Genomic DNA, 26,883 nt, shown 5'->3' with positions numbered 1-26,883 from the left:
CAATTTTATGAAAAACATATTGCTGGACTTAAAATAACAGACTAATCCCAACCCAGTAACAGCGGTTCTGATTTTAGCAGCCCTCTTTCTCCAGTAGGCAGGTTATCTGGACAATAAATCAACAGAAAAACATTAGGATCAAATGGCATTATACATCAAAGGGAACTAACAGTTATCTACAGACTAGTCTATCTGATACCAAAAAAAAAAATACTCATAGAACTTTTCTCATACTGGGGACACAAAACAAATATCAACAAATATAGAAAAGTTTAAACATTCTATATATCCTATCTGACCACAATGCAATAAATCTCAAAATCAAGAGCAAAATAATTTATGGGAGTTATAGTAGCTTGTGGAGATTAAACAACACTTCACTTAATGGTATATAGGTCAAAGAATAAATCAAGTAGTAATTTTTTTTTTAAATCTTGGAAATGAACATGAAAACACAGCACATCCCAAACTTCTTGGACACATTAAAATAGTCATAAGACAGAAATTCTTAGTTCTAAGTGCCTACATTAAAATACAAGCAATACTAAATGGACTCAGTGAGTTGTATCTATGTATCCATTTGTTTATATATATTATACTAATAATCAGAAAATGTCAGGTGGGGGATGAGGAACAAGAGGACATAGGAAGTGTCACAGGGAGAAGAAGGAGGTGGGAAATGATGTAAATATAGTAGAAATATATGAACTTTTAAATGAGATTTTATTTTAAAAGAAAAAAATTACTACTTCTAAAAGGTCTCTATTTCCATCTAAACAAAAATAAACGTTAAAAAGTCTTTATGATGTCATATCCAATGAAATTGTCAAATTCTATGTCACAATTACTTTTCTCATTGTCAGTACTGTGATTTCTAGGTGACATTGTTTGCTGAAATGTGCAAAGCATAAATTATCATTCCTTAAGTATAACTTTATGTCCTATAAAAAGCAAGAGTACAAATAAATGATTTAATGATTCAACTCAAGGGTTTGAAAAAACAAGAACATATCAAACCCCAAATCAGAAGACAAAGAAATATTTTTTAAAAGGCATAAATTAATCAAATAGAAACAACAAAACAAAAAACAGAATCAATTACTCTAAGAACTAGCTGTTTTAAAAAAATAAATAAGATTGGTAAACACTTAACTGAATTAACCAAAAGAAAGAAAAAGAAAACCCAAATTAGTAAAATTAGAGATGAACATGACAGCATTAAAACAGACACAAAGAAGTTCAGAAAATCATAGGGTGATTCTCTAAAGACCTATAGAGTATATCCCACCAATATAGAGAACCTAAAAGAAAAAGATATGTTTCCAAATATATTCAAACCAACAAAGCTAAACCAAGAAAAGGTCAACAACTTTAGTAGACCCATAAAACATAAGGAGTTTGAAACAGTAATAAAAGTTCTTCTCACCAAAAAGCCCAGATGCAGATGAATTTACAGGAGAATTCTACCAGCATTTCCAAGAACTACGACTTCCCACACTATTACTAACAAACAGAAACAGATGGAGCACTTTTGAAGTCTATGAAGCCAGCATTACTCTACTATCAGAGACAGGTCAAGATACAACATAAAAAAAGGAATTATAGGCTCATATGTTTGATGAATATAGATGCAAAAAATATTCCACAAAGTGTTTGCAAACTGAATATAGGTAGGAATGCATTAAAAAAATCTACCATGACCTAGTTGGCTTTATCCTGAAGATACAAGGATGATTCAACATGTAAATAAATCAATGTAATGAACATATAAATAGATTAAAAGAAAAAAAATATGATCATCTCAATAGATGAAGAAAAATACAGTTGACAAAAGGTAATGTCCTGGCATCATAAAATAGTCTTAGAGAGAACAGAACTGGAGGGAACATACTTCAAACCTAATAAAGGCTATATTAGGTTGATAAATCCTTATCCAACATCATTTTAAATAGAGAAAAACTTGAAGCAATCCCATTAAAATCAGGAATGAGACACGGCTGTTGCCTCTTCCCACGCTTTCTCTCCATAGTGCTTGAATCCCTAGATGGAACAGTAAGATGAGAGAAGGAAATTAAAGGGATACAAATAGGAAAAGAAAGTCAAATAATTCCTATTGGCTTTCTCTCCTTTCTTCTGTACCATTGACTTATATGTGTGCTTTTTTACCAGTACCATGCTCTTTTCATTACAATGGTACTGTAATGTAGCTTCAAATTGGGCATGGTTACCTTTAGTGTTTTTGTTGTTTTGCTGTTACTGTTGAAAATTGTTTTACCCATCCATGTTTTTGTGCTTCCATATGAATTTTAAGTTTTTTTTCTATTTCTTTGAAGTATTGAGTTTGCATTTGATTGGGATTGCATTGAATCAGTACGTTAGATTTGTGAGATTTCCATAATATCAGTCTTGCCAGTCCATGTACATGAGTAGGCTTTCAATATTCTAATGCCTTCCTCAATTTCTTTTTTCTGTGTTTTAAAATGCTGATTGTAGAGACATTTCAAATTTTTGGCTAGTTTTATTACAAAACGTGTTTTGTTGTTTTGTGTTATGTGTCTATGTGAATAGAATTGTTTCCCTTATTTCTTTCTTAATATGCTTGCCATTGGTGTATAGGAAGACTGTTATTTCTATTTGTTAATTTTGTATTCTGACACTTTGCTGAAAGTGCTTATCAAATTCTAAGAGTTTTCTTGTGGATACTTTAGGACCCTGAGGTATAGAATCTTAACATCTTCCTATAGAGATACTTTCACTTCTTTTCATATTTGTACCCCTTGTGTTTATTCTTATAACATGTCACATGATAGTGGAAATAGTAAATACCTTTTTGTTGTTCCTGAATTTAGTGCAAATGCTTTGAATTCTGTCCCATTCAATACAATCTTGCTATATTTTTTCTCTATATACCTTTTATTACATTGAGATGTATTCCTTCTGTTCTGAATTACTTCATGACTTTTTCTAAGAATAGATGAACATTTTATTTTTAATTCTCTGGTGAATGCAGCCATATATACCTGTTTTATAATTTAGCCACCAGCTTAAGTGAAATTTTAAAAATAAATCAATTGTGATGTTAAATTCTTTTTCTTTTTTCTATTATTTTTTTTCACACAATATAACCAAGAAGCCATTTGCTATTGATATCTGTTGTCAAAAGGAAAATCAGTTTTCTATAAATGAAGTGTCACAGGATATATCATCCATACTCCAGGGCAGGTCACATGCCCAGGAGTAGTTGGCCAACACAGCACTTTAGGACTTTTAACATGAAAGGCTATTGGTTTTTTTAAAGGCTGTTTCTGTAACTTTGAGACAATGAACATGTGATTTTTGTCCTGATTCCATTTATGCAATTTGCAACACTTACTGATTTGTATATCCCTGCATCTCTGGAAGAAATACAACTTGATCATGGTAAATAGTCTTTTTGATGTGTTACTGAATTTGCTTGCAAGTATTTTGTTGAGAATTTTTGGGTGTGTGTTCGTTAGAGTGGACTTGTCTGCAATTTTATTTTCTGTGTGTCTTCATTTGGTTTGGGGATAAGGGTAATGCTAGCTTTGTAGAAAGTGTTTGGTAGTGTTCTTTTTATTTTATTGCCAGATTGAGGAGCATTACTATTCTTTCTTTGAAGGATAACAAGGTTAGAAAATTTCACTAGTGAACCCATCTAAGCCTGACCCTTTTTAGTTGAGAGATTTTAAATTATTATTTCAATCTTATCTTAGTTTAATTTTGGCAGGACACATGCATCTAAAATTATTTTAGACTTCACAGTTATCTGTAAAGTTTTTTAGATAAAATCTGTGCATTTCTGAATTTTTTAGTGTCTGTTCAATGACTCCTTTTTGTCTCTAACTTTATTAATTTGTCTCTAACTTTATTAACCATTTTCTGCTAGTTAGTTTGAATAAAGGTTTGTTTATATTGTTCTTCTTTTTCAAAGACCAAGGAGCCATTCTTCATCTCCTTCTTCCTACTGTTCTTATTGTTGTTTCTACCTCAGTAGTTTCTTCCCTGGCCTTAATTATTTCTTTCTGCAAACTGATTTGGAGTCTCATTTGTTCTTTTGCCAGGACCCTAAAGAGTATCGTTGAGTCACTTATTTGAGATCTCTGACTTCTTAACGTAGGTGTTTATTTATTTTGAGTTCTCTCTCTGGCATTTTATGTAACACACTTACATCACTTTTCATTACTGTAGGGTTCAAATGATTTTTAGAGGAGTTATGTTGTCTTGGTTTTCCATGTTTCTCATCTTACTGAATTGGCTTTTGTACATCTGATATGATTTTTTTGCTTGGTTTAGTTTTTAATTAGCTATATTCTTTCAGTTGAACTATTACAGTGTCCAAGTGGGACTTGTGTGTTGACTATTGAATGTGCAGTTTGTAAAACAGCGCCTAGATGTTATACTTGGTACAAATTCACTATCATTTCCTGAATAGGATATTAATTTCGAGAACAACCATTGCTGCTAGATATTAATACTAATGTCATGCTAGCCTACTAACAATAATGACCCCTTTGGCTTCAATAACCATTGGAGGATAAACAATCAAAAGTAGTATACAGTATCATGAGATTTTAGTTAGCAAGATTAGAAGTGTGAGGAAACTAAGGTATATACCAATGAGAATTACTAGACCAACTTAAAAATATCAAGGTAATTAAAGTAGCTGGGAAAGAAAAGGTCGGATAATGTTTGGGTCCATAGATATTAGAGACAGTTAAAGCTATAGAAGGTTGTAATTAATAGCCCAAAAGTAGAGGAGATAAGAATGCAAAAAAAAAAAGAGGAAAAGAATGAAGAATAAGAGGATATGGGTCAAGAGTATAGTGAAAATGTCCTATTGTAATCTAAGTCAAGAAAATAAACAATGCTCCTGAAATCTGAGAAATATATAATCAAAAGCAAAACCATCATGTGACATACATACAAGAGTGAGATTAAAAAACGTAAAAAGAGAAAGAATATTTATAAAGTGCATTGTGACACAGCTACACTGGGTTAAAAGGTGGAGTTCTTAGCTCTCTCTGTCTCTAGCAAGTTCCAAGTGGTACTTTGCAGGGTGGGGGTGGGTGGGGGCGGGGGTCAAGTGGCAGCTGCTGTATCCTAGCTGCTTAGGTGTTCCTTGAAGTTCTCTGGTGTGGTGGTGGAGAGATTGTAGATCCTGTACGATAGTTCTCCTGGACCTCTGAAACCTACAGTGGTCTCTTCTGGCCCTGCAGGTCTAGGGTATGTCAGGAGCAACAATTCCCCTGCAGTTTCCACTGCTGTCCCCTACAGCATTTTTACTTCTTGGTCATCCCCTCACCAAGAACCACCAGGCGGCAGCATCTTCCACCTGGCTGCTCTGAGTCCTATTACTGTTAGTCACTCAGGCAGCCATTTTTATCTTCCAGTTATCATTACCATATCCTGCCACGTGAGAATACATGTAATTGTTTAGCCATATACTCAGGGAGTACGAGGGCATCCTGGGGACTCGCTGTGGCCCGTTGTGTCATCATAAACAGTGTTCACCTTCAAATCTTTTCTGGACTATTTAGATTTTATAGTGTTTTTCATAGCCATTATATTATTCATTTTCTTCTCGCTGTGACAAAAATACTAGGCAAAAGCAGCTTTGTGATGTAAAGGTTTATTTTAAGTCATTGTTTAGGGGTAGGTAGAGTCCATCATGGCAGAGGAAGCAGAGCAGGTGTGGAGGGCAGGGGCATCAAGCTGCCAGTCTCACTGTACCCAGTCAGGAAGCGGAGAGCAGTGAATTCTTGAGTTTGTCTGTTTTTGCTTTTGTGTTCATTCTGGAATAACAGCCCATAGAAAGCTATCACCCATAGTTTAGGATGGCTCTCCTCATCCCAATCTTACCTAAGCATGTGGGAAGATGTGTCTCCTGGGGGTTCTTTTCAAGGTAATACTCATATTAATTATGACATTCATTAATCTGGCCTTTTTGATTCCAGTTTTATACAGTTTTAGATGGTAAAAAACTTCCATTCATTGTCTCAATTGAATACGATTATAGATGAGAACAAATGGAGAAAGCAGAATGCTGCACTGGGCCTTACCATTTCAAGTTTTATACTGCAGCTGCCTGTGACCTTTACAGGCTACTTATCAACTGCACCTATTTTTTTTTTTTTTTTAGCTGCTCAGAAATCTGTACTTCCCAAAGACAGATAAGATATCAGACAGCAAGTAACTGATAGATAAAGATCGTGCTCCCTGAGTGGATAGCACCCTCTGAAAATCCTTTTGTCTAATATCACCCTCAAATCTGAGCACACTCATCTAGAATGGTCACAGCTCCATCCTTATGTTAGTACGTTGGGAAGCAGAGGAGTGAGCTAGATTGAACCTCAAGTCCTGAGCAGGCTTTCATGGTATTCTGCCAGGATACTGAAAACAGTATTAGAAGTGATGACTTGGTCTTGGTGACACTTGCCTTGTCTTCATGGCTCAGAAAGTGTTTCCTCAGATTAAATCAATTAGAAAATGGTCAAAGATGAGAACAGATATTTTGCTTAAGAGGAATGCAAGACCATCAAAAGGTACTGAAAATTAGCAGGGTTAAATTAAATGCAGTGAGATGCCACTCCACACCTATGCGAATGGCTGAAATGAGAACATGGTAACAGTACCAAACACTGCAGGAAATGTAAAGTACATCATCCTTACATGCTAGAACATTTACGACCACTGTGGAAAGCAGTTTCGCAGTCTCCTATAAAACTAAATGTGAGATTCTCAAAAGACAGGAGTTGTATCTTGGATATTTACACCAGATAAATGAAAACTTAGGTTCACATAAAAACCTGTAAAGAAATACAGATGATTTGAACTAGAAACCCTCCAGATACAGAGGGTAAAGTGTTGGGAGTCAGGTCCATCCAAGACTTTCTCAGAGACTGATGAAAAGACAAAGAGAATGTTAATTCTGTGCCTTCACCTAGGGAAAGGCTTGGCAAGGTCTGGTCTGGGGCTGGGGCCAGGACCTCAAAGGAGTCAAGGTTGCAGTTTCCGGGGACCTGACTCTCCAGGCCCCCCACCCCCTATGCTATCTATAGTAAGCAGTTCTAAGGCAACTGTGTGTCTGTGGTATCCTGTGTTCTCTTTGAAAACATTATCTGATTAGCTCTCTGCTGACCTTTGCCATTGTCCACCTACAAACAGTATGTAGGAAGCTGTGTGGCTTAATAAACTTGCTTGGCATAAGCCATCAGCTCATGTAAGACCTCCTGGTCCTCACTTTTTGTCTCTTATTTTGTCATCCCTGGTCCTCCTCTTCCACACCTTGCTAGGGAAACTCTCCTCCACTGCTGGTGGAATGCAAGCTTGTACAACCACTTTGGAAATCAATATGGTGCTTTCTTAGAAAATTGGGAATCAATCTCCTCCAAGACCTAGCTATACCACTCTTGGGCATATACCCAAGGAATGCTCAATCATACCACAAGGACACTTGCTCAGCTATGTTCATAGCAGCATTGTTTGTAATAGCCAGAACCTGGAAACAACCTAGATGTCCTTCAACTGAAGAATGGATAAATAAAATGTGGTACATATACACAATGGAATACTACTCAGCAGAGAAAAACAGTGACATCATGAGGTTTGCAGGCAAATGGATGGATTTAGAAAAAATCATCCTGAGTGAGGTAACCCAGACTCAGAAAGACAAACATGGTATGTACTCACTCATAGGAGGATACTAGATGTGGAACAAGGATGACTGGACTGCTACTCACAAAACCAGGGAGGCTACCTGGAAATCAGGACCCCAAGAAAGACACGGGGATTGCCCAATGACAGAGAAATCAGTGAGATCTACATGAACAGCCTGGATGTGAGTGGGGGTAATGAAGGGTGAGCATCGAGGGAAAGAGAGCTTGGGGGAGCAGGAGATCCCAGCTGACTCATTCACATTTCAAAATTGCCAAAAGGAAATGAAGTCATTATGATAGAATGGCAAGGGACATCCCAACATGGTTTATACGCCACCCATATCCAGTAATAAGTTCTTTGCGAGTGCTTAAAATATGATTATAAAGATTCAGATAATTTAGTAATTATGGTATCTTTACATATAAAGCTATTGAAATAATACTGGTTAATGGATCAATTGTTATATATGAGTCACAAAATGTGATTACAATATTATTTAAATAGTATATTACATACATTAAATAAAAACTAGTGACAAAGTAAATATAGCTTTATATTTGAGTTATCTTTGTAGTATCTAGTAGGTTCCTAACAGTTATGTATTCACTTTAGAATCAATAATGGGCTCCTAAACAAGATACCAATAAATTCATTGTATGAAGGAGAAAATTGGTATGCCAGTAGTTAGACATCTATGCCAGAGGCTCAGGCATGAGATCACAACTGAGTACGAATGTGGACAATGATTATCATAAAGCACAAACTTGTGAAAGAGCTCAAAGGAATAGGGACAGGGAGACAAATCAAAACACAAGATTTTGTGGTATCACAAGATGTAGATACCACATTTTGAGGAGAGAAACAACAGGCAAAGGAGTTGAAAGGGACCTCTGGAAAGAGAGTGACCTGGCATCCCGGAAGGCTTTTGTAGAAAGGTTTCAGGGAGATGCCAAATGTACCAAGCATTAAATGAAGACTAAGTTAGCCAGTGGACTGGGTGATATAGATGGCATGGATGGCATAGAAGAATCCTCCTTTCCTCCCTAGAAAACATCTTCTCAATGTAGACATACACAGCAGCTATTTTACCTATTCAAGGAAAACACATAGCTTGTTTGAGACTATTAAACATAAAAATTTTGAAAAATGAAAATAGTGACTGGATTAATTATTTACTTGGCCTCAGGGACTGTGCTGGATATTTAGGAGACATTAACATTATAGAGGTTTATGGCCCTCGATCTATACATGAAGAAAGTACCTGCTGAGGCAAAACCAAGGTCCCAAGGAATGAACATTGGTATACTTTGGGAAGCCAAAATTTGAATTTGTCTCTTTTTTTTTTTTTTATGTCAAAGTCTACACATTGTGCTGTGATACAATTACGTATTAATACAGACTTGCATCTCATAATGTTGGTATGTCATTATAACAGTTATTATAATCCAAAGTAAACAAAGAGAATGAAGAGAGAAATTTGGAGGAAAAAATATAATACCTGAAAAATCAAAATCAAGGGGAGAGCCTGATCCCAAATGAGCAAATGTTGGTTGCTGTCTAAACAACCTGAACATTTTGGGAGAAAAGAATCAAATTCATTACAAGCTCAGATATTCCTCCATGATGCAATCAGATTTGTTACAGTTAATTAAAGGAAAATAATTTAGTTTCCATAAATATCCACATAATATCCTACATTTCTAAGGTCCTTAAAGATGCTAAATGCTCCAGCACCGACTCTCCAGAAGCCAGAATGAATGAATGGCACTCAATGAATCAATGGCATTTTTATACCCTATACCTGTCTGTACAGGGTAAAACTGAGTTTATTATCCCGGTATGCTATGTTTTACATTCTTTCCGTATATTAAAATATCCTAAATATCTTTGTTATCTTTACATTTTGAATAACGCATATTTTCTCCCTGTATGTGTAGTATAGTCTCTTTATCAGAGGAGGGAGGATGAGAAGGAGGCAAGGAGAGATATTCAACAACTAATGGAGCTTTATCACAGCTGACAATCTCACTGACACGTTCACATGAGTTATTTTTATTATAATATTTCTGTGAACTCTTGGCATGTTAATGTTTTCAGGGTGTCTGTTTTGGACAGTCAATTACTAAAGAACTTTTACTGTCAAGTAAAAAAAAATATGGCCTCAATCAGTCTTGAAGAAGTCAAACTGATAAAAATTCTATTAAAATATCTTCTTCCAGTATTAATATGCACACAAACAATAGAGATATGACTTACTGCTCTTTCTTTTCCTCATTCCTGTAAGGCTGCTTTTAATTTATTATTTATAACACTAGCTTCCAGTAAGCAATCCCTTAGTGCTATTCTAGTCACATGAAACTAAAGAAAATATGAAATCAAAACAGAAACTTTTGAAAATTATATTCTGCAGCATCAAAATTTTATTGTAAATGTCACAGAGAAGAATAGTCACTCTTGGTCTTGATCTAAAATATTTCAAAATAACAAAAAGCCAGTGGAAGCAGGGTAAGATTAAGTACGATTCTGAATACTGGAAACGTATCATTATTTGTAACTTTGAGTTGGAATTGAGAGCTTCTCAGAGCTTGATGGGTTGTTCTGTGAGAGTTTAGAAAATAAGAATGTTGAAAGAAATGCAGACAATGAATGAAGTCTGGTTTATGAAGTTTTAGAAGAGATCAAAGACTCTATCAGGGCTATTTGTATGATGTTTTTAACTATGAATCTTTGGTTGATGGTTAGTTGGGGCTGAAAAATATTTGGTGATTAACAAGAGACCAATACCACTGAAGTGAAACCTTTGCTTTACTGGGAGGATGGAGGATGTTCAGCTAAGGCTGATGAATCAGCTACGATTCATAAGAAATCAGCATCACAGAGATAAAGTCTTCTGGGAAGTATTTCCTCAGAGTCAGCATAAAGAAGCTATAGTCCAAGATGTCTAGGGCACATCTCAAGCTGGTAGCCAAACTTGGCATTGTATAAAAATCACCATCCTGGTACTGGTCTGAAGGCACAAGAAATTCAAGACTGAGGAAATCACTGAGAGCTGCTGAGGCTTCTCACCACATGGCAAGGTTGGAGTCACTGAAAAGAGGTCATGAAAAGCAATTTGTGGAGGTGAAGGCTCAGTTACAGTAGAAACCCTGGGATATTTGAGATGCCAGGGCCATGGGACATCCTCCAGGGGCTGCACAGATTTGGAGTAAAGCCAGCCTGAACCTAAGGCATACTGTGTGTTGTGAATGGCAGAACTGGAGAAATGGAGTTTCCCATGCTGTTTGGAGCCCAGAAGGTCATGAATGAATTCCAGATGCCATACAATGAGCTACACTGTTTTATTTCTATTTTACTTAACTGTAATTGTTCCTATGCCTTCCTTATTCTCTTTTAGGATAAGGAAGTATGCAACTTAAGTTTATTTTATAGAACCCCACAATTAAGATACTTGGAGCTTTTTAAGGAGATATTGAACATTTAATGCATTGGCATTGTTAGTGTGAGACTTTTAGAGTTGTATTTTGTTGTATATTTGTTGTTATCAATATTTTGTGGTGATACCAACAACAGACATAAAGTCTTCTAAGTGTGTTCCAAGAGAACATTGTCTTTTAAAGAGCCATATGCCATAACTTTCCCCGAGTGAAACATGATTATCTGACTTACAACTTGAATTTAAGTCTTACCCTTGAATATTGTCTGTAATTGAAGTTATATCACTGACCTGAGAAGAGTATGCCCTGTAACTTGGGACAATGTGTAAGAGGACAAGGGTGAGGCCAAGAAATTCAATGTTTTGATTCTGGTTGGTTTATTTTGCCTGAGGAAGTAAGTGCTTCATCCATGGTGTCAGATACAACTACACTTCACCTATCACCCAACTCCTGAAAGAACCGCCACCAACCACTGCATGAATAAATTAATCCTGCATCATCAATGAAAGCATCATTGTCTTTCGTTAAAGAAAATGCAAAGCCAGACAATGTTGAAAAACCCAGGATCCACCTGAATCACCCAGAATGGTCTCTAGACCTGTAATCAGACTCAAGTCTCAGTGTTCCCTGGAGGTAAGCGGATAGCATGTGATTCACAAGGAGTTACACTACATTACCAATACAATTTATATAATCAGGATCCTGGGAGTATTAGTGGGAATAGATTTTTAAGGGTATAGTCTGATGGTGAAAGAAACCTAAAACTAGACATGAATATTCAGCCATTCTGGATTTAATGTTTCATCTTTCACATTTATAAAAGGTGCCAATGGCTTATCTGATAGTTTGGATGAAATATAGATCAAAAGATGGACCACCATGAGTGAGCTGTTTTTGCCTTTGACTTGATGTTGATTAAGGGATTAAAAGGCTCAGGGAAGTTGTAATTCCAGGGTGGTTTGTTGTTGTTGCTATTTAAAGCTTTACTTTTATTTTTATGTGAATAAGTGTTTTTGTTGCTGTTGTTTTGCTTTTTTGTTTTGTTTTGTTTATTTATTTTCTTTTTTTCCTTGTATGTCTGTGCATGGTATGCATGCCAATTACCTGAGATCAAAAGAGGGCTTCAGATCCTCTGGAACTCATACAGGTGGCTGTAAGCCACCATGTGGGAGTTTGAAATTGAACCTGTATCTTTGGAAGATCAATAGGTACTCGTAACAAGGAGACATCTCTTCCACACCATAGGTCAATTTCTTGCATAAAGCCTATGCCTTAACTAATGTTATGAGAAACAGATTGTGAAAGGAATACTACAATACTTTAAGGTGCTATCATTTTTTTTCTTTGTATGCCAGAACTTACAGTGGGACCTACAGTCATTCAACTGAGTAACTTAAATTCAGTGGATCCCATTAGGTCCCACAGTGGCAAAAACCAAGTAAAATAGCCAAAAGTAAAAGTCAGGGTGAGCACAGTTAAATGGAGAACAGAAGCAGAACAGCAATCATAATAGTCTGTATAATCTCGATCTGTGGCACTGGCTAATTAATCATATTAGTCCCCAAAGTGAAATAGATGGTAAGTCTACTGTCTTAGTTACTTTCCTATTGCTGTGACAAAACACCATGACCAAAGCAATTTGTAAAAGAAAGCATTTGATTCGGTTCATGGTTTCAGAGGTCTAGAGCTGTGATGGTGGAGCAGTCATGGTGACAGCTGAAAACTCACGTCTTGATCAGCAAGCAGAAGGCAGAGAGAGCTGAAAATGGTGTGAACCCTTTGAAACTTCAAACCCTTGACCAGCGCCGCACATCCTCCAACAAGTCCACACTTCCTAATCTTTACCAAACAGCTCCACCAACTGGGAACAAAGCATCCAAATACATGAGCCAATAGGGCCATTCTCAGTCAAACCACTGCATCTACTAAATTCTTGGTAAATAAGCAGAAAAATTCCAAACCGGATGACTTCAAAGCTACCTTGAGTCAGAGAAACAGAGAATTAATTGTAGCTATTCAACTAACTTTTATAATGGGGTCAGTTTGAATGAATGAGAGGCGAGATCTACCTTGAGGATGGACACACTTATAATACTGAAATCTGTTACTATAAATCATTCTCTTACCTTTCCACAAAGAGGCCTATGGTCTTGAATGACTGTAAAGGTACATTTGGAAATAGGACACTATTGGATCTTTTGTGGCCTCATATGCTGGAAGCCATGTGACTTTTTCATGGAACAAGACCTGAGAATAGCATGAACAAGTTCTCCTAGAGGCAAAGCCTGGGAAAATCTAACTTATTTTTGGCAAGACCGGTGGATAGTTTGCTGCAAAATTCTGGGTATGACCCCAGGAGCATATGTGCTCCTGGATCTCCTTGCTTTCTTTATAGAAACCATATTGTTGGCTGCTCCTAGTTTCACTGTCTTAGAGCTATGAATGAAATGGCTATTGCATTAGGAAAACTTCCCCCTGATGACTCTCCTCTGGGTGAGCCAGAGTGGATGTTGTTAAAAATATTAAGTGGAAGCCAGGCGGTGGTGGCACACGCCTTTAATCCCAACACTCGGGAGGCAGAGCCAGGTGGATCTCTGTGAGTTTGAGGCTAGCCTGGGCTACCAAGTGAGTTCCAGGAAAGGCGCAAAGCTACACAGAGAAACCCTGTCTTGAAAAACAAAAAAACAAAAAAACAAAAAATAAAAATATTAAGTGGACCTAATTCAGCTTCTAAAGCCTTTGATGTTTCAAGTGTAACAATGAATTCAGGATTCTCAAGAACAGGAAGTTGCCTTTCCAACACACCCTATGATCAGCCTGAAAGAGTCACAATAGTTCATCACTTTACACATTTGCATAACTGTTTTGGAGAGAATAATTTTAACCAGAAAAGAAATACAAATAAATAGATGATATCAAGAGTTAATGGGAACAATTTAGGAACAGGAAATGAAGCAGAATTATAGAAATCCACAGGCCCTCCTTTCTAATAGCTGTGCCAATACTGTAGCAAGTTGAGAGGAAGGGGACATGAGAACAAGAAATGAACAGTGCCAACTATTAAGAGTAAGCTTTTCAGTTATGTAGTTTACAGGATGACAGAAGAAAACCTGGTATATACCCCATAAGAGATAGAGTAGTACAGAATGGAGAATGAATTGGTTCAGCCTTGGCTGGTGAGTTAATTGTGAGAACTTAAATTTGACTAGGGGTAAAACATTAACCATTAGAGGCAAAACTCTTTCACTTTTCAGGACACTTTAACCACAAATGCTGCCAACTGGGCACACTGTCCTACTTGTAGGTGTGCCTAGTTGGAAAAATTTTGTCTCTTGCAATACTGCTTATGCTTCTGACATTAAAGCTATGAATCAAGTAGGTAATGATTACCAGTGGGAAAGTTGGGGGACAGAAGAGGAATGAGGTAAGAGCACAAACTGGCAATTATTGTAACTATTATTAGAAATGTAAGGAAACAAATATGATTGTAAAACTGTTCATGCAACTATTGAAACTGTATAAATAAAAACAGTTCAGGCTGTCCGAGGCCTCTTGTTTGAAACAGATGGTCGTAGTTTCTTCATTGGGCCGACTTCACACATCTGTTCCAGGTCATTGGACCTGATGGGAATTAGGAATTAGTCTCCCAGCACCAGTAGATATTGGCTGTGAATTGAACTTGATTCAAGAGATCTCAGACAGCATTATAGCCCTCAAGTCAAAGTAGGAGCTTAGTGGATGTCATGTAATGTTAGCCAAGCTCAACTCACAGTGAGTCCAGTTGTTCCCTGAACTCATCCTATGGTTATTTCCACAGTTCCAGAGCAAATAATTGGAAGATTGGTAGGATTGGTAGAATCCCCACATAGATATACTGGCCTGTGGAATATGGGCTACCAGGGGAAAGGCCAAAAAGGCCAAATGCAAGTCATTAGAGTTGCTTTGGAACAATTGTGAACCCGAACCAACAACACATCCATGTCCCTTGAAATATTATGAAAACTGTTGCCATCAAGGACTTGAAAGATTCAAGGGTTATGATTTCTACCACATTTCCTTGAAGGTGACATTTGATGATTCATAAGCTTAACCAAGTGATGACTTTACATTTAGGTGCTGTTCTGGGTGTGCTTTGCTCTGTTGAGAAGAGCAAGGACTATCTTGGTATTATTGATCTACCAAATGTTTTGTCTCTCCATATGTGTTTCAAGGCCCACTAGAAGCAAGTTACTTTTTAGCTGGCAAGACCAGCAGCATAACTTTACTGTACTAAAATATACCAATCCTCCAGCCCTGTGTCATAATGTAATCCACAAAGATCTTGACCATCTGCCTTTCTCACAAAGAATCACATTGTTCCATTACTTTGATGATGTATTGATTGGACAGAGTAAAATGGAGGTAGCAACCATTCTGGACGTAGTGGTAGAAAATTTGCACATCATAGGAAGGTAAATAAAACCAAACAAAAATTCAAGAGCCTTCTACCTCAATAAATTTATAGGAGTTCAGTGTTATTTGGCATGTGAAGTTATACCTTCTAATGTGAAAGATAATGTATTGCACACATAAACACACACACACACACACACACACACACACACACACACACACACAGACACCAATACATAAGCACACCATTCAGCAAGTCTATTCAGACTTAACAGACAACACTTTCCTAACTTGGGAGTATTACCAAATGACTTGAAAAGATGCACAGCAGCAATATACCATCAAACAAAAGTGGCATATATGATTGGACATGAACAGATTATGAAAACATAAATAAGTTACACGAAGTAGTGCCCAAACATCTATGAGCCTTACTCCTGTTATAATGCCTCTGTCCCCAAGAATGTAGCTATAGCCTCGTGGAGGCGTTCTATGATTGGTTGATTAGGGAAAAGAAAGGTAAGGGACATGTTTTACAGTTGGTTCTTCATGCTATATAGGCATTACCCCAAAGGAGATAGCTGAAGCATTGCAGCCCATTTCTAGGATAATCCTGAGGATAGCGGTAAAGGAAACATCTTTACGCTGGTCTTCTATTTTGCTTAGAGTAAAAATGGCTGGATAGGTGATTATATACTGATTTATGGGTTTCAGCCAATGGTTTCATCAGTTAGAAGTACCATGATGGTAAGAATGCCATTTGAGGAAGAAGTACGTGTATAGAACTCTTAAAATGGGCAAACAACATGAGGATATTTGTGTCCATGTAAATGTTCCCCAAATGGTAATCTCAACTGCTTCTGACCAATGCACTCACTTTAATAAGCAAAGAAGTGCAGCAATGCACTCATGTTCATGGAATTCACTGATCTTATCCCATTCCCCATTGCACTGAAGCAGCTAGCTTGATAGAATGTTAGGATGAACTTTTGAAATTCATGGACAATGCTAAGTCTACACACACACACACACACACACACACGTGTGTGTGTGTGTGTGTGTGTATATGATACACAGTTTCATAGGCTGAGGAGTTACTGGCTTCTCTGTGTCTTCCGTATTTAGACAACGATCACTGAACTACCCAGCCCCTATAATGGAAGATGATCTAAATATATATTCTAATTCTCATATCTTATTTTCTAAAAACATGAGAAATAAAGAAAATTCTCAAACACAAGGAAAAAATTAAATAACATCAAAATTCTCTTCTTGGGCTCATCTGTTTACTTTCTTCTCTTTCACCAGGTCTTAGCTGACAGACCAGATTCTTACTCTGGCTATTCCCAACACTCAGTCTGAGCTTAATTTTCCATTACCTCCATACAAACACCCCACTTATTTGTATCTGAGTTCTACTTGTCTGTGTAGGTGATTAATTTCCATTGTCAGTTCATCAACTGCCATACACTAGATATTGTTCAAGGTAAACAGAAGAGACAGAGAAGTCCTTCTGCCCACTAACATCTTAGAACTTGCTAAGGAAGACACACAGCCAACTATCTGATGGAAACTTATGGAAAGTTCTGGTAAAACACTGGGTAATTATAACCTTCAATGGATTTGTTTCTGTATCTGTTTCCTTGACTATAAGCTTCATTAAGAAACGAAGATGAAAAATGAAGACAACATGTCTGCTGCAAAAATTATTTCCATGGTAATGGTTCCCAATGAGAATGACTTGGAATAACTTCCAGACAAAGATTTGAAACTTATATATATGTTTCAAATCCCTTTCTTTAATTTGTATTTTTAGTATTTTAAATACAATAACAATATTATTACAGAACAACATATTGATTAATAATTATATTAATTAATAAGTAATTATAATGTTATAGTAATTAATTACATATATATCCTTCTTGTACTTTAATGGGTATCTCTGTAGTTCTGAGAAATTTTCGTCTATGACTGTATTCTCCTATGCTCATAATTAAAGATTTATTTTTTCCCTTGGTGTTATAAAGCTTACCAATGTTCCAATCATGTGTGTGCATGCACATACACACACATATATAATTAATGTATTTAATTTACTACTGACCTTTACTGAGTGATCCAATTCACCTTGCCTTAAGCCTGTGTGTGTGTGTGTGTGTGTGTGTGTGTGTGTGTGTGTGTATGTGTGTGTGTGTGCGCGCGTTACAACTCAAAGACGATATGATTGTACTCCAAGAGGACAAAGCAAAAAGATGAATAAAATAAGAACATCAATTCAAAATATAATGACAGAATTTGATGAAGAGAAATGCTCAAGAGCCAAACTGAACTGTGGCTAGAAATTAAAAACTCAATAAGACAAATAAAAACCTCAGTGTAAAGCCTCATCAATATAATGGAACAATCAGGAAATACAATATCAGGGCTTGAAGGCAAGGTAGAGAGTTGGATCCCTCAGTAAAGATCAATGATAAATTGAATGTATATATTTTATTATGTACATACCCACACATGAATGGAATATAGGAGAGCTTTAGAACACCAAGAAAAAGTAAATCTTCAAATTATGGTCATAGAAGGAGAATAAAATCATATAAGAAAATTTCTCAAAACTGTAGAAAGAGATGCCCATCAAGGGACAGGAAACATACAGAAGACAAAATAGGCAGGATCAGAAAAGAAATTTCTCACCAACTTATTGTAATTAAAACACTATAATCACAGACTAAAGGTAGAGTATCGAAAACTTCTGGACAGAAGAGTCAAGTCATATGTAAGGCAGGCGATAAATAACTCCAGATTATTTGATAGAAACTTTTAATGCCAGATGGCCTGGAAGGATGTATTCCAAGTTCAAAAAGACTTCCAATTGCCAACCCAAAATATTTATCCAGCAAAACTATCTATTATATTTGAAGGAGAAATACAAACTTTCCATGATAACAAAACTTATTCTCTGCTGGTGGGAATGCAAACAGGTGCAGCCACTATGGAAATCAGTGTGGAGTTCCTTAAGAAGCTGAAAATAGATCTGCCACAACATCCAGCTATCTTCCTCTAGGGCATAAACACAAAGGACACTGTATCTTACTACAGAGATACTTGACCATCCACATTCGTTGTTGCTTTATTCATAGTAGCCGAACAATGTAAACAGCCTACATATACATCAACTGATAAATGGACAATGAAACTGTGGCACATTTACACAACATTATTATTCAGCTGTAAAGAAAAATGAAATTATAAAATTTGCAGGCAAATGGATGGAACTGGAAACAATCATCCTGAGTGAAGTAACCCAGACCCAGAGAGACAAATATGCATGTTTCTCTTATATATGGATGTTGCCTTTAAAGCCTTAGATATGTGGGGTTTTTTTTTAAATACCCACAAAGGTTGGGGAACTAGTAAGGAGCCATTGTGGAGGAGGAGATATTTCAAGAAACGGGAAATAGAATATAATCTTGTAAAGGGATCAAGGGGGGAAATGGAACAGGAAAGATTAAATGGGAATATGTATAGAAGGGCAGGATAAAGAATAGAAGATGGGGAGGGATAAGAAGAACTAGAGATCCTCTTAAAAAGCTATATAAAAAATCTATTGCTATAGAAACTTCCTAAAATACACATATACATATACATTGTACATATACAAGGGGGTTAATGGGACTACATACAATGGGAGAACAGTGCTCCAACTAGACACCTCATATTAACAATTAAAAACCACAGTACCAGGAGGGGGTTAACTCTTGTTGAGTTATTGGCCAATGGGGTCACATATACCCCTAAGCATTTCAGGCTATTGCCAATATTTTTGGCTATTCTTCAGAACTTGGTGGCAAGATCCCATTGATGAAGACAATACACACTTGAGGCACAGAAAATATAGAAGTCAAATTGGTACTCATCTGGAAGCTTTATCCCTACTGTCTAGCTGTCATGGTGCTACAGGATGAGAAAAGCAGTAATACATAATGATCACTACAGCCATCCCTGATTTTTTTTTTTGACAAAGATGCCAAAGAATTCATTGGGAAGAAAACAGATTTTTTTTAAGGTGTTGGGAAAACTCAGTATCCACACATAGAAGCCTAAAACTGTGCCATTGTCTTTCAGTCTGCACTTAAAGTGCATAAGTAAATTCAAGTAGATCAGACTTTGGCATAGACTTGAAACTCTGAAGCTGCTAGATAAAAAAATAGGGAAAATACTTCAAGATACAGGCATGGGTAGTAATTACTGACTAGAACTCAGTCACTCAGGAAATAAGGTCAACAGTGGACAAATGAGACTTCACAAAATTAAAAACCTTCTGTACAGCAACCACTCTTAGCTAAGTGAAGACGTTCAAGAATGGAGAAAAATCTTTGCCATTTATAACCTCTGACTGATGAAAAATATTTAGTATATATAGCCAGTATTGTCCAGCTAAATGATAGAGTGCTCGGTTAGAATGCATTAGGTCAGCTCCCCATACTATAAAAAGATATTTTGAAAATACAAAGAACTGGAAAACATAAAATCCAATAAAACAGAAAGAGCTGAATAGAGAGTTCTCAAAATAAGAAATACAAATGGGCAATAAGAAGTTTAAATGTTGTTCAATAGCATTAACCATCAGGGAATTGAAATTGCAAAGGTGGATGGGAGAAATTGACATGACCCCAGCATAAGATGAGAGTTATAGGTAATCAGTGGCAGCTGAGGGAGGGAGAAACAGTTTTATCTGAATAACCCTTGATAGATTATCTTATCTCAATGACCAGTCCTCAAATATATATATATATATATATATAGATAGATAGATAGATAGATAGATAGATAGATATAGATATACAACATTAAAAGGACTAAGTAGAATCTATGTCTATATCTAATCTACATATCTATATATGTGTGTGTAAGTAATTATAGTAGAAAAGATCATAAATTTGAGATGGAGTGAGGAGACATGGGAGTTGGAGGCCGAAAAAGAGAAGTATAAATGATGCAAATACAGTATTTATATGTGAAATTCTCAAAAAATTAAATGTAAATTTAAAAAATCTATTACACAGTGCCACATAAACATAATTGTAACATTTATAGTAATGGTTATGACTGGTGCATTTTTTCAGATATTTTCTTCATAAAACTCAGGTGTTAGTTTTACTTAATCAAATGAAAACTCTACATTGAAAATGAATTATTATGGATTACATAGATTTACTTTCTTTGTTATCAATGACAGAGATTTTTAAAACAATAGAAGGAAAATTACCTTTATCTAATGAATCTACTCAATCATAAATATTCTATTTCCTTTCCTTAGTACCAATCATACATAATACAATTAATTCTTTACAGCATATTTTAAAATATTAGTCTACTGGATGTGTATGAGTATGTGTCTAGTATTCTTTTTACTTCTCTTTCATATAACTTTGGTTTTTCCTGTTGCAGTGGCATAATTATGATATTATCTCTAAGGAACATTTTCATGTTTCTCTTTCTGTCTCCCCTGCAAAAAAAAAAAAAAAAAAGAAAGAAAGAAAGAAAAAAGAAAAGAAATAGAGTTTTAAAAATCTTCTCTCAGAAATTAAATTTTTAGTACAGTTGTTTACATTTATACATACTTATTGGCTTTGTGAGTTTTGTAAATACTTTTAGATTACTTTTGGAAACAAAGGGGGTTAGTAGATTCTCAAATGTGCCAAGATAGAAGCAAACAATCCAAGCCTCAGGCTGCAAAGGCATATTGATGTTATTTCCTTCAGCAGAAAACAACAGATGTTTCCCCAAAGGACATACAGGAAGCTTGAAGAACCACTGTTTGCTATATTAGTAAAAATAATCAGGAAATCGATGGTTGTATGAGCAATAAAGAATAACGTTCTCCTATTCCTTAAAAATCTCTTCTGCACAGAAAAAAAAAAGTTACATGTTCAATTTTGTAAGAAATGTGTGTGTCTGCAGGGATAAATAGCCAAACTAGTGGAAACACATGAACTATGAACCAATAGCTGAGGAGCTCCAAACTGGACCAGGCCCTCTGGATAAGTGAGACAGTTGATTAGCTTGAACTGTTTGGGAGGCCCCCGTGCAGTGGGACCGGGACCTGTCCTTAGTGCATGAGGCTGTTTGGAGCCTGGGGCCTATGCAGGGACACTTTGCTCAACCTGGGTGAAAGGAGGAGGGGACTGGACCTGCCTGGACTGAATCTACCAGGCTGAGCTGAATCCCCAGGGGAGTCCTTGCCCTGGAGGAGATGGGAATGGGGGGGGGGGCTGGGGAGAGGTGGGAGCGAGAGGAGGGAGGACAGGAATCCGTGCCTGATATGTAAAATTAAATCAAATTATAAAATAAAAAATTGAAAAAAAAGAAATGTGTGTGTCTGGATGTGGAAAAAAAACAGACATCAATGAACAGTTCAAAATGCCCCCATGTAGCAGTTGTGAAATAGCACAGCATTGTGGAGTGTGTGTGTGTGTGTGTGTGTGTGTGTGTGTGTGTGTGAATTTTTTATGAAATAGTTATGAGAATGATTGAGTCTGAGATTTTTCCTAATAACAGAGTGTTAAACATAATATTCATTTGCAAGAACAGGCTTACACTCACCAAATCTACTTTATTTTGAATAAATCTATAAGTAATTTCAGTATCTTAAATTTTTTAAGTGCCATAGTAAGCATTAAATAGTCATTATTTATATTCATGCATCCTGATTACCTGGTACAGGAAATCAGACTATTTTTCTCTTCACCTGGCCTCTTTGAGTGTGATGAAGAAGTCCAAGTTGTTTTTTTTTCTGAACTTTGAATAGAGTGATGAGTTTCAAGAGTAGCAGCCTTGATTTGTAGCCATCTATAAGCAATGGGAGATAATAAAGGTGATTTTAAGAATATTATAAATGAAGCATGTGTATAATAGCATTTCATTTGCAAAAAATCTATAGGACACATTTCTCAAATGTCAAGTATTGAAAGACAGTGAAATGGTAGGGACTCTAAGATTAATCCTTGTCTAATCCCTTCTTCCCCTTACTCATCCCTTCAGTCCAGCTATACTGACCTTTCTGACATTGTGGAAAAATCCAGGTCCTTTCCAGGAGCAGTGCTTTCAGCCTGTCACTCTAGCATCTCTTTAGGCTGACATTTCAAAGGGTTGGCTTGTCACTCTTTCTGTCACATGAAAAGATTGCCTTCTCAGTGGGAACCTACAGGAGTGTCCTGTAAACTCTGTCACCATCCCTCATTTCATCACAGAAGATGAAAGGGAGTCTGATACAGCCATTACAGATATGGGACAATAAGATAAGTTGCTTAAGCTGGGTGGTGGTGGTGCACGCCTTTAATCCCAGCACTCAGGAGGCAGAGCCAGCCAGATCTCTGTGAGTTCGAGGCCAGCCTGGTCTACAGAGTGAGATCCAGGATAGGCACCAAAACTACACAGAGAAACCCTGTCTCAAAAACCAAAAAAAAAAAAAAAAAAGAAAGAAAAGAAAATAGAAGAAAAAAAGAAAAAAAAGATAAGTTGCTTAAAACACATTAAAATAAACAAATTCTGCAACTCACTAGCAATGCAGATTTGTAGCCCCATTGCTTCAGCTATTAAAATAATGAAGAACATTCCAGAAGGTTGATGTCAATGCAACTCTAAGGATGAATGGTGACTGTGAGGGGCTCAGAGGGACCATGTGAAAGGACACGTCAATAAAGAACTTACTCTTTTTGTTAATCCAAAGTTTTTTGGGTGAAAAAAAAAAAGTCTTTGCAGGTTTTGGAAGAACCCAGGAAGTCTTTACTCAATATCCCAAATCAAAAAAAAAAAAATATTGAAAGAAATGACAGTGAACTAGTATCAAATGCAGCTGTTTTCATTTCACAAGCTGCAACATTTAATCACAAGGATCTCAGGAGGAAAATTGGATGGTATCTTTCTCTGAAAAAGAGAGTATCCAACCATGGAAATAACATAGTGCCAGATGATGGTAAAGACCCGGATGTGATGGTTAAAGAGGCTCTTTAAGCTTTTTTGAAATAAGAAAACAAGTCAGAAGCTAGGGAAGGAGGTTTTGTGTTACAAGTCCTATGAGGAAAGGAAAAATGGGTATCAGGATGTCTGCTTCAGGACAAGATAAAGTATCTGGGGCTACTAAACAAACAAAACAGAGAATTATAAAATTGCTTTATGATATCAAGTAATTGCTGAAACAAAAAGGTTTAAAGGCCTGAAATTCTACAGAAGTGAGGCGGTTTAGAGATAGATTGACAATTTTTCCTTCTGGGAATATTTGTTGACTTTGGGTATGAACTGAAGGTTGAAAATATGAGTACAGTTAAGACAGGGAGCATCTTCTGGGGCTCAGGTAAGCTATCAGATCTTTGACAGCTACATGACTGACAGATAAAATTGGAAACCCAAGAGAAGTCAAGCATAACAAGCTTCTATCTGAAGACTGTTATATTCTGAAGATGTTAGAGCAAATGTTTATAAGACTAAATCCAATAACTCTGAAGAAAAAAGGGTAATTCTAATAATTTTGGATTCAATAAAGCCACTAATTTTCAATTAGAAGCCTCCTGAAGACCACAGCATGTAAACATGCGAATTATGGAAGAGTGAGTCACAGCAAGAGAGAATTCCTAAGTGTCACCCATGCTTTCATAAATGTGACCAAATCTCTTCAACTTAACAGACAACTCAAAATTTCACATGAAAATTTAATGGATAATTTAATAAATACTGAAAGCAAAATAATAAATTATCAGATTGAATTAGACATATTAATATCATTTAAAGGAAACATATCTTACACATAAAATACAGAAAGGAGGTAAAATAATAGAAAAAAGACATTTTATTATTACTTCTAAAAGGGTTTCCTTTTATAAAAGAAAACCAAGATAGTCAGTTATTCAGTCAAATTAATCTTTAAGGGTTTCACATTACTAGAGACAGCGTGACAGGGCATTAAGAGCTGGTGGCTGGGGAAGAGTGCTATGAAATACTGACTGTCTTCTGGACACGTGACTCATACATACGTGAACTCACAGAAGCTGTAGTTTCCAGAATAAGACCTTCAGAAGACCAAGCCAGCAAAATTCCAGCATGTACGGGGGAGGGCTCATGGGATGATGAGCTATCGACAGTGAACGGCTGCTAGGAGAGGGATAGTCATTTTTCTTTAGAGGTGTTGCCCATGCTCCAGCCAGTGGATGGCTCAGTACTCATGCACACATTGTCAGTGCTAAATGAACTCATGTAATATAAGAACAAACAAACAAAAATAAGGTTCTGAAGTTAGGAAGAGGATGTGTTTGAGGGATGGGAATAATTGGAGGGGAAAACGGAGTGGATATGAATCAAAATATACTTTAGTATGTCTTATCCTGAGTTACTATTGCTGTGACAAAACACTGTGATGCAAAGCAAATTGGGAGGAAAGGGTTTATTTGGCTTACACTTCCACATCATACGCTATCATTGACAAAAGTCAGGGCATGAACTCAAATGGGACAGGAATCTGGAAGCAGGAGTTGATACAAAGGGTGTGGAGGGGTGCTACTTACTGGCTTGCTCCTCGTGGCCTGCTTAGCCTAATTTCTTACAGAACCCAGAACAATCAGCCCAGAATTGGTGCTATTCACAATGGGTTGGGCCCTTTGGCATCAATCACTAGTTTTAAAAATGTCCTATAGACTTCCCTACATTCTGATCTTATGGGGGCATTGTCTCAATTGAGGCTCCTTCCTCTCTGATGACTCTAGTTTATGGCAAGTTGGCATAAAACTAGCCAGCACATCATACAAAGTATAAGTGTGAAATTCTCAAAGAATAAAATATTATTTTTAGAAAGCAAAAAAAAAAAAAAGAGAGTGACACAAATAAAGGGGTCCAAAAACAAACAGAAACAAAACTAAAGCATTATCAAAATGGCTAAACCTATTTTTTTATACACTAGAATGGATTGAAGATTTATAAAGTATTAGCAAACACAAAAATATTAGAAAATTTTACAAGCACAGGAGAGAACGTAATCTGCGGCAAGAGCATATAAAAAACATGGAAAGCACAAAAAGATATAAATTAATAATCAAGCCTGACTTAATTGTTATGTGTAAAATGTCACATCAAACGTAAATAGACAGTACTCTTTTAATGCATTTTTGTCCAATTTTTTAATATTTTGTACTCACCTGAGTTATCCAGAGAAATAGAAACAATAGCATGTGTGTTTATATATGTATGTCCATATATAAAACCATTAATTATAAGGAATTGGCCCAAACAGTATGAAAGTTGGCAGATCCAATGTTAGTAGAGAGCTGATGTCTCATTTCAGTTCACTCTCTGGAAAATACTGTAGACCCAGAAAGAACTGGTGTTCCAGTTCAAAGGTGGTGAGGCAGGAGAACTGTCATTTACTCAAGGTAGGATCAGCCTTTTATTCCATTCAGGGCCTCAGCTCAGGAGATGCAACCCACTCACACTGTGAAGGACAATCTACTTACCACACCAATTAAAATGTTTATCTTATCCCAAAACATTCTCATAGAAACACTCAGAATAATAGCGAACAAATTGTTTGGGCACCACATAACACAATCAAAGTGACAGATAGATTAACCATCACTTTCTCATCAACCAGTTCTTCTTACTTTCAGACTACAATGGAATGAAGATAGAATCAGAAAGCGATAGGAACAGAACACAAAATATTAGTAATTGTAACATGAACGAAGGTAAAAGTAGGTCTGGTAATTTGAATGAAATATCAAAGTTCTAATAGTAACTTTAAAATATTGAGTCTAAATATATAAAATTTAGACAATGACTACCTATAAAAGAAATTAAATTTATTAATAATTTTATCCTTCAAAGGAAATTCTAGGCAGAGAACCTGATGAAGTCTACCATGCAGAAAAGAAAAGTCCGAGTACATGACTATTGATCTACTTAACAGAAATAACAACATTTCACAACCATTTTTTATGAGGTTAGTGCAATCTTGATTCAAGAACTAGACACATCTGCTATAAGAAGAATTATTACCTTCAAGAGCAGCAGGGCATAGAAAAGTCAGGAAGAGAAACAGGTCAGTATCATGCACACTCAGCCATGGCAGAAGAGCAGATAGGAGAGTACAAGAAAAGGCCAGCATTTTAGGAGTCTACAGTGTAGGATGATGGAAACTGGTCTTTTAAAGCAATAGCCACTAGTTTATTTTCATGAATACATTCAACCTAATTTCAAGTCTTACTAAAAATTATCAAGAAATTCCACATGACATTATCTATGTGTGATATTGAATATAATTTGTTATGGAAGAGCTGTATTTGTTAGATTGTTTGACTTATATTCATTTACTTACACACACCCACCAGATGCT

Source organism: Peromyscus eremicus, chromosome 6, assembly GCF_949786415.1.
Source record: "Peromyscus eremicus chromosome 6, PerEre_H2_v1, whole genome shotgun sequence".
NCBI classification, from domain to species: Eukaryota; Metazoa; Chordata; class Mammalia; order Rodentia; family Cricetidae; genus Peromyscus; species Peromyscus eremicus.
The sequence above is the reverse complement of the archived record's forward strand: the minus strand, read 5'-3'. Positions refer to the sequence as shown.